Below are 8,825 nucleotides of genomic sequence, written 5' to 3'. Positions count from 1 at the left end.
TTTTCATAAAGAACAATTTCAATTGTGCCTGTTATTTAGAATGATGACTAACAATAAACCCAGTCATATAATTGCATATAATTGTTACCAAGTTTCTCCTGGAAAAAACAATTATTAAACTATACTCATTATATATGCCTATTACATATATTAAGCCCATATTATACATACTCTAAGCAATGTGTTAAGAGTTTGCATTATTTCAATTAATTTTCACAAAAGCTGAAGAGGTATGAATTAATACCCCCATTTTACAGATTAATCAATTGAAGGGCATAGAGGAAAAAGTAACTTGATCAAGGAGTGGTAAGTGGCAGAGATGTGATTTGAAATCAGGTGGGTTTGACCTCCCAATCCTATCAAGTGAATTACTGCACACACTGCCCCTGCTTATTGCTATGGATTTATAACCTATGATTCCTATGTATTTAAGAAAATAGGAAAAAATACATTCCTTTCTCTAACCACTCCTGCCATTGTCAAGACCAGGAAGCAGTGTTCAGGGGTCTCCTGCCTTCTGACCTAATCTCAAAGGCTTGGAGATAGAACTGCATATTTCCAATGTGTGTGGTTGTTCACTTTGTTTTGTTTTTATGATACTAAGAATGGGACCCAGGCTGTCACATATGCTAGGCAAGTGCTCTATGATTGAGCTACATCTGCAGCTCAATATATGTGTTTTAAAAGTTCTATTGATCTTCTTAGAGGAATTTGAGTCAGCCTCAAGATAAAAATCACCAAAATAAGCAAACTGAACATACTAATGCAAGATTAAAATGACCAAATGAATTTGGATGAATCACATTAGAAAGCCACGTTAGAGGAGAAAATTTGAAGCTCTAAACCTCTCTGAACTTCCAGGCAACCAAGGGAGGCTAAGAAGGAAATGTGGTCTTTATGATTCCTGGTGGTGGTGCAGAGAATAGCCCTCAGACTTAGGGATTCCAAAGATGGCTTTGGCATTGACTGCAGATCTGGTTGTATGAAGAAATGAAAGGACCATGGGCCATGATGAGTTTAGCCCCTCAGTCTTTAACACATTGTTTTTAAACATTTTTTGTAGATGGACACAATACCTTTATTTTATTTATTTATTTTTATGTGGTGCTGAGGATTGAACTCAGTGTCTCACATGTGCTAGGCAAGCGCTCTGCCACTGAGCTACAACCAGCCCTAACACATTCATTTTTGTGAGCTTTGTATTGAATAGGAGAACAAGCCTTCCAAGATCTGCCCTTCCCCTTCCAGAAGCTGCTGGGACCCCACTGTGGGGAAGCTTACCCTCACAGGCAAGCACACTGCAGAAACACAGAATTCATCAGATGCTTCAGAAGAGGTGAAAATTGTATTTGAATACAAGGGGAATCAGTGTTTGTGCAAAACATCAATGGCAAGTATGGCACTGAGGGTTTGTAAGAGGCCATGGTGTATGTTTGGCAGAGGGGACACTATGTTCTTTCTATTAACTGAGCTTTTCAGGTTTAGGGTAAAAGGCCTGAAGTTCTCTTGAATATAGATGAGCTGGGACAAATCTTTAAAAATAAATGTTCTCAGAGAAATTCTTTTAAATACCAGAAGAAATACTCTTTACATGACTGGAGATATGACATAGGACCAACATGAAGCCTTTCCAGGAGAATCAGCACTGGATTTAAAGGGATAACCATTAGGTCTGGCTGTGGGGTCTTCCCAGACTGAGCTGGTGCATCACCAGCATTCAGATTAGAAACACACATCAAGGCAGGCACCTCTATTTCTTCAGCAATACCTAACATCATAGCAGCCATACTTTATCACACAAATGAGGAGGTATGACTCACATCACTGTCCACATGATGTGTGCCCTCTGGGGTTCTTCAGTACACAATCTACACACCCATAACATCAACCCTGAGAGAGGGTCAGCTCTTTGGTTTCTGGAAAGTTTCTCTTTCTGTGGTATTGTGTGTTGGATAGACAAGTATAAAAATGTAGAGTCAATGACTTAAACAAATATTTGGGCATGCTTAGCCTCAATCCAAAAACAATTACTAGAAAAGATGAATGTAGAACTGAACTTTTAAATGCAATAATTTAAAATATAGACAGGGAGTTGTTATCCTAAGAAATTCTATGACAATTGTTTTTTCATAAAGAGAAAACAACTTTCACAAAGTAATAACCTCATGTAATTGGAACAATTTGTATTTTCTACATCCAATTTGCTTTAAATGAAGATCACTACAAGGTGTAGATCCCAGCTCTGTGAGTGAAAAGCACCAGTAGCATCTGAAGAATTCTCAGGAAATTTCAATCTAGGTCATAGGGTTGCCTCTGTTAAATAGTTTTTTGCATCTTTAAGGACAGCCTCCATTTCTTAAAAAGTACAGATAGTAAATCATTTAGGAGGCCATAGAGGGGAATCTTTAGGCTACCACATCCTTCATCAGTTTTCTTACCCCAGTACCCTAAGAAACCATATAATATAGGAAAGAAGAGCAGGCTTGCTATACAAACTTAGCTTTTAGACAATTCCCCAAGCTTTTGGGTCACCAATTTGCCATCCCTCTACAGAAATTTAGAACCACCAAGGAGACCATTGTACTTATTGTTTAGGAATTATACTTACTGCACAAGATTTAGCTGAGATATTCCATGCCAAAATGCTCTCATAAACTGTCAAGTGCCATGCTCATATATGATACCACTGCATGATGTAAATGCTAAATACTCCAGAATCCATGATCCCTATGTGTGGCTGAGCATTAGAATTATTTGGGAGCTTCAAAATACTGATGCATGGGCCACTCCCAGAGATTGTGATTTCATTGGTCTGAAACGTGGACTGGGTTTTAGAATGTTTCAAAGACCCCTGGGTGATTATAATATGCAGATTTTGGAATCACCCTTATAGTCCATTTTTCCCCTTTTTTCTCAAGGCAAGCCTGTTGTTGGTCCTTTTTGTCTGGATAATGATGGTGATGATGTTGATGGTGATGATGATGATGGTGAAGATAGCATCCATAGAATAATTTGCTATTCTTGCTCTTCTATGATTTTTCTTAGGAGAGATACATACTGATTTACAATGCATTGACAAAATAATTTATCAACAAATATTGTCAGATATGGTTATTTTTCATTTTGGGGGTGTCATATACCATATCCTGAAACTTTTGGTTGAACTACATGTCACTTTTGCATCAAATATTTTTGTACATATGCTTTGCATTAAGCATCTTTAAAAACTCAAATTACAAGGGTAAGAGATTTGAGTAGGGCAAATACTAGAATGTTCAAAGGAAATGTTATTAATTTGGCCACTAGATGGCAGAAATTTGTAAATTAAAATGAACATAAACCAAAGTCCATAATAAATCCAAACATTCTTACTACAAAATCAAATAACTGACTTCTAGGTGAGAGTGGGATGGGCTGAGGTCATATTTTAAGGGAGATGCAGTTGATATTTAATGACTGTTGGGTTTCTTTGTCTTCCCTCCACTTGGGCGGCTCTGCTGCTGTTAGGACCACCAACTCCACTTTGGCACATGCGCTCTCTGTTCCACTAGTTCCTCTGAGAATTCCAACTCTCCCTGTAACCAGGAAGGCCTGGGAGAGGAAATCAAATGACAGAAGGCCTGGGAGAGGAAATCAAATGACAGAACACATGGATTATGCCAATTCCAGATCAATTTATACAAGACAGAGTGAGTTTGTACCTTTTCTCAATCCATAGCTTCTTCCAGGCAGCAATACAACTAGTAGAACCAGGAGGAAAAGTGAGGTGTGCTGCTGGAGGATTTATGAGTCATGCCAACCTGATCAGACAAGGAAGCCATAGGTCTGGGCCACCCTCATCCAGTAAGTGTGCTGGCTTGGGGTATACAGACAACATTACCTGGGATTAGCATTGTTTCCAGATTTAAACTATTATAGAGATGTAAGATAAAGTTATTTAGAATCATTCTTGACTATTACCTGTCTGTGCTTGCAGGTGAATATTACTTCTTATGGTTTCTTTCAAAATTAATTTTTAGCCTCAGGGCATGTAGACTCTCTCCATAAGCCTGAGTCCTTGGGGAGACCACTCACTTTCTGGGTCTCAACTAAAATCCTCTCCCCCAACTTTTGGTCAATCAAGTTATTAATTGTAATTGCTCATCAGTAGCAATGACTCAAAGTTTTTTGATACAGTTTAGTGGAACAAAAGACCCCTCCCCCCATTGCAAACCCATCTGTCTCATTTATACTTTCCAATGGAGAAACAATCAGATTGAAATGATAACAATGGAATGTTACTTTGCAAGCATTTTTGGCCATAAACCCTTATAGCAGTAAGAATGGGGAAGATTACCAAAATCCATCTACTCCTTCCCAGGCCCGTGGCCACACATGGAAAAGTATTTAGAAGTTGATGAAAGTTACTGAGCATGTTACTAGTAAATCTCCCAATTATCTTCACACTTAGTCAGTTAGGTGTCACTGTTTGAGTTCTAGTCAGTGGAACTTGAGAAAAAGTTGCATTAAAAGTCACATATCCCTGCATGGCCCTTCCAGTTCCTGTCAGCTGGAATGATGACAGCAGTTTTTCTTGGATGTCGAATGTTGAATATGATAGAACTGCCTCCATCAGCCTAGGCCTCTGAATGATCACAAGGACCACAGCCCCTCTCATCCCTCCCCCAACTTGCATCCTCACCCACTTCTTTCACTTCAAAGTGTTATGTGAATCAGAAACAGTGTGAACCATTACATTTTTGGTTCTACTCTTTTTTTTTTTTTTTTTTTTTGGTGGGCTGGGGATTGAACCTACGGCCTTGGGCATGCAAGACAAGCACTCTACCAACTGAACTATAACACCAGCCCCTTGGTTCTACTCTTACAGCAGTTTAGGTTATAACAAAAGATACGGACAACTCATATTCAAATCAATCTCAGGTACCTTAAATCCTACCTTGGGGGAAATTATGGGCCCCTAATCAGCAATATTACATACTAGGGTTGATGACTGATAATAAGGTAGAGTCACATTTTACAACTGAAAGCAATTGAAAATCACATTCAAGTCAACATCGCACACTCAGAACAGACTCAAAACACTGTTTTTGATAAGTCTGGGAATTTCAGCTGCATAAAGGTTTTATGGTTCATGGATTTCATTGTAGAATGCTTAATTAGAATTTTCAGTGTACTCTAGTCACAGGTGAATTTTAATTCATGAATACTTTACTTTAGTAACTTTGTATGACTGACTAGATGGAAAGTTATTTAAATTTGATCATAGATTATTGAGAGATAGCAACATCGTGGTTGACGTGGATCTGAGCCAGAATGAATGGATTGGGTTATACTGCTAGACTTCCCACTATTCCTGGGTAGTGGATAAACTATATCATCTTCCTAAGCCCAAGTTTTCTTACTTGTAAAACAACACAATTGGAGATGCTCTTTTCCACCCTATTTTTTCTTTTAAATATTTTTTAGTTGTCAGTGGACCTTTATTTTGTTTATTTATATGCAGTGCTGAGAATTGAACCCAGTACCTCACACATGCTAGGCAAGTATATACCACTGAGCCACAACCCCAGCCCCTATAGTTACATTTTTAAAAATTAATTAATTTATTTTAATTAGGTATATATGACAGCAGAATGCATTTTGATTCATTGTACATAATTGCAGTACAACTTTACATTTCTATGGTTGTACATGATGCAGCGTCACTCCATATGGGCAGTCATACATGTACCTGGGGTACTGATGTCCATCTCATTCCACCCACCCTAACACATTAATGATTTGTTTTGTATTGCTGGGAATGGAACCACAGGGCCTTGCACATGTTAGGCAAGCATTGTACCAATGAGCCACACCCCAAGCCCACATTTTATGATTTTATAGTTATTCTTTTTTGTTTTTTCTTTTTCAAAATTTATGTTTTATTTCTATATATCAAACATTAATAGTTTAAAATGAGTTGGTGAATTTTTTTCTCTAAAGGACCAGATAGTAAATATATGAGGCTTTGTGGGCCATGCAGACTCTGTGGTAACTGCTTAACTCTGCCATTCCAGTGGGAAAGCAGCCATAGATAAGATAGATAAATAAATGGGTATAAATAGGGCTGAGGGTGTAACTCAGTAGTACAGTGCATGTTTAGCATGCATGAGGCTCCAGGTTCAATCCCCAGCACCACACACACACACACACACACACAAAAAGGGGGGGGAATATCTGCCTGTTAATAAAACTTAATTTACAAACATAGGCAGCTGGCTTGCTGGGCATAATTTTCTGATATCTCATCTAAAAGGCCAAATATCTTTCTTGTAAGGAACTATTGTGGTTATTATTGATAGTTTCCTATACTGTACCTTCCCACCCCTACTCCCTGCATCTTCTCTTTTTCCTCCCTGGATATAACTACTTTTGACTCTTTAATTTTTTTCTTAATTAAGCTTTGTATCTCTCAATGATACCATCTATGCCTACTCTGGTTTAACAAGACTTCCTAGTGACTCATTCAAGTTTGAGAAACATATTCCAGAGGATTTTCTCTGTTATATTATTGTAAATATATATTTAAGATATTATTTAAATATATGTTTGCTTTTCTCTTGAGCCCTGTACTTTCGTTACTAGCCCTGATTTTATCACCATTTCCGGAATTTATCTGCAACCGTGTCTTCCTCTTTCTTTTAGACTCCCTTGTTTGTGGGAGGGCGGGGGGCAGTAGTTTCCTGATGCACAGGAAACTACTGGTGCACAGGAAATACATTTGGAGGTTTTGCACATCTGAAAATGACTTAAGTGTACTTTTACACTTAAAATTTAGTGGGTAGTAGACTTACTGATTGGAAATTGTTTTCCTTCAAAAATGTAGGCTTGTTGCTTCTATTGTTTCTGTTCAAAAGGACAAAATTTCAAATCCTATTTGAGATTGTTTTTTCCCCACTTTTACTCTATGGGGTAATCTGTGAGATCCTCTTTTGTTGTGGCATGTGGTTCTATTTGCCTTCATTATATTAGTCACCCAAGGAACCTTACTAATCATGCTGTTCAAAATTGGGCTAGGTTCTTGAATTACTTCTGTGATTTCTTTCCCTTCATTTTTTTTTTCCTGTTTTCTCTTTCTGGAACTTTTCCCATCTAGTTTTTGGGCCTCCTGGAATGATACTTCTTATATTTTTTTTGAGTTTCATTTATTTTTGTCTTTCTGTTACTATCTGAGAAATTTCCCCAACTTTTTACTCTATTGAGTTTTTCCATTCATGTTCATATTAAATTTAACCATATGAAATTGGCAATGTTTGATTATTTTAAAATCTTCAAAATTGGCAATTTCTTGTGCATCAGACTGATATTTTTAATTTGTAAAACCTGCTCATTGTGTTAGTCAACTTTTCATCACTGTGACCAAAATACTTGACAACAACTTAGAGGAGGAAAAGTTTATTTAAACTCATGTCTTCCAGAGGTTTCAGTCCACACTTGGTGGGTTCCATTGATTTGGGCTTGAGGTGAAAAAGAACAGTATGGTGGAGGGCCATGATGGAGGAAAGCTGCTCAGTTTGAACACCTTACCTGCCTAGTAATCCATTCAAATTATTAATCCATCAAATTAATTAATTTACTAGTTAGGTTACAGCTCTCATAATCTAAACATTTTGCCTCTGAACATTCCTGCATCGCCACATGAGCTTTTGGGGGGAAACACCTCATATCTAAACTGTAACACTCATGTTTTCTGATTTTTCCCCCATTTTGATATCATTTAGTTCTAACTTCATGGAAGTAATATCTTCTCTGATCTTTCTGAGAATATATTAATGGCAGATGTTTTGTACATTTTCATCTTCCTATGTCTTTCTTCTCAGTTGTGTTTTACTACATAATTGTTTTGTTCTCTGCCTTTCATATTAGAAGTTTTCCTCAGATGATGATAATATCAATAATACCAGACATTTTTGTAGTGCTTATTGTCTGGTAGAAACTCTTTTAAATGCTTTATGTGTATAAACTTATTTCATCTTAGCAACAATCCTGTGTGGTAGGGGCTGCTATAGATATGAGCAAATGGAGGCTCAGATATCTAAGCTGTCTGTCAATATTTAAGATGCCACACCAAACAGAGGAACAGAAGCTCTGTGCCAGTAAGTGGGGCTTGTCTAATACGGGTTTCACTGAGAGTTACGGAGCTCCCTGGGTTGTCAGAATAATAGCCCCAAAGATGCCTACACCATAATCTCTGGAATCTGTGAATATGTTGCTTCACAAGTTAAAAGGGGACTTTGCACATTAGGAATTTGAGATGGGGAGAGTATTCTGGATCACTCAAGTGAGCCCTATGTGATCAAATGGGTCCTTGTAAGTGACAGGGGCAGCCAGGAGAGTAAGAATCAGAGACAAGATGATAATCAAAGCAGAGGTTGGGGAGATGTGGGGCCATAAGCTGAGGCAGTCTCTAGAATCTGGGAAAGGAAAAAAGATTCTTCATATCTGTGTCAATTTTGTACTGTTATAACAAAACATCTAAAGCTGGGAGCTTTATAAAGAAAACAGATTATTTAGCTCATGGTCCTAGAAGTTCAAGAGCATGGCATTGGCATCTGCTCTGCTCTGCTCTGGTGAGGGCCACTTAGCAAACAGCATGGCAAGGGCAGGATTGCATGTGGAAGAGATCACATGGCAACATAGGTAGCAAGAGACTGGGGAAGGGCCAAGTTCTCTCTAAAATAACTTGCTCTCATAGGACTTTCTGCAAGAGCAAGAAGATACTCCCATGAGAAAAGTATTACTTCTACTTACAAAACTAATCACCACCTCCTTTGGCTGGGGATGTT

Source organism: Marmota flaviventris, chromosome X, assembly GCF_047511675.1.
Source record: "Marmota flaviventris isolate mMarFla1 chromosome X, mMarFla1.hap1, whole genome shotgun sequence".
NCBI lineage: Eukaryota > Metazoa > Chordata > Mammalia > Rodentia > Sciuridae > Marmota > Marmota flaviventris.
The sequence above is the reverse complement of the archived record's forward strand: the minus strand, read 5'-3'. Positions refer to the sequence as shown.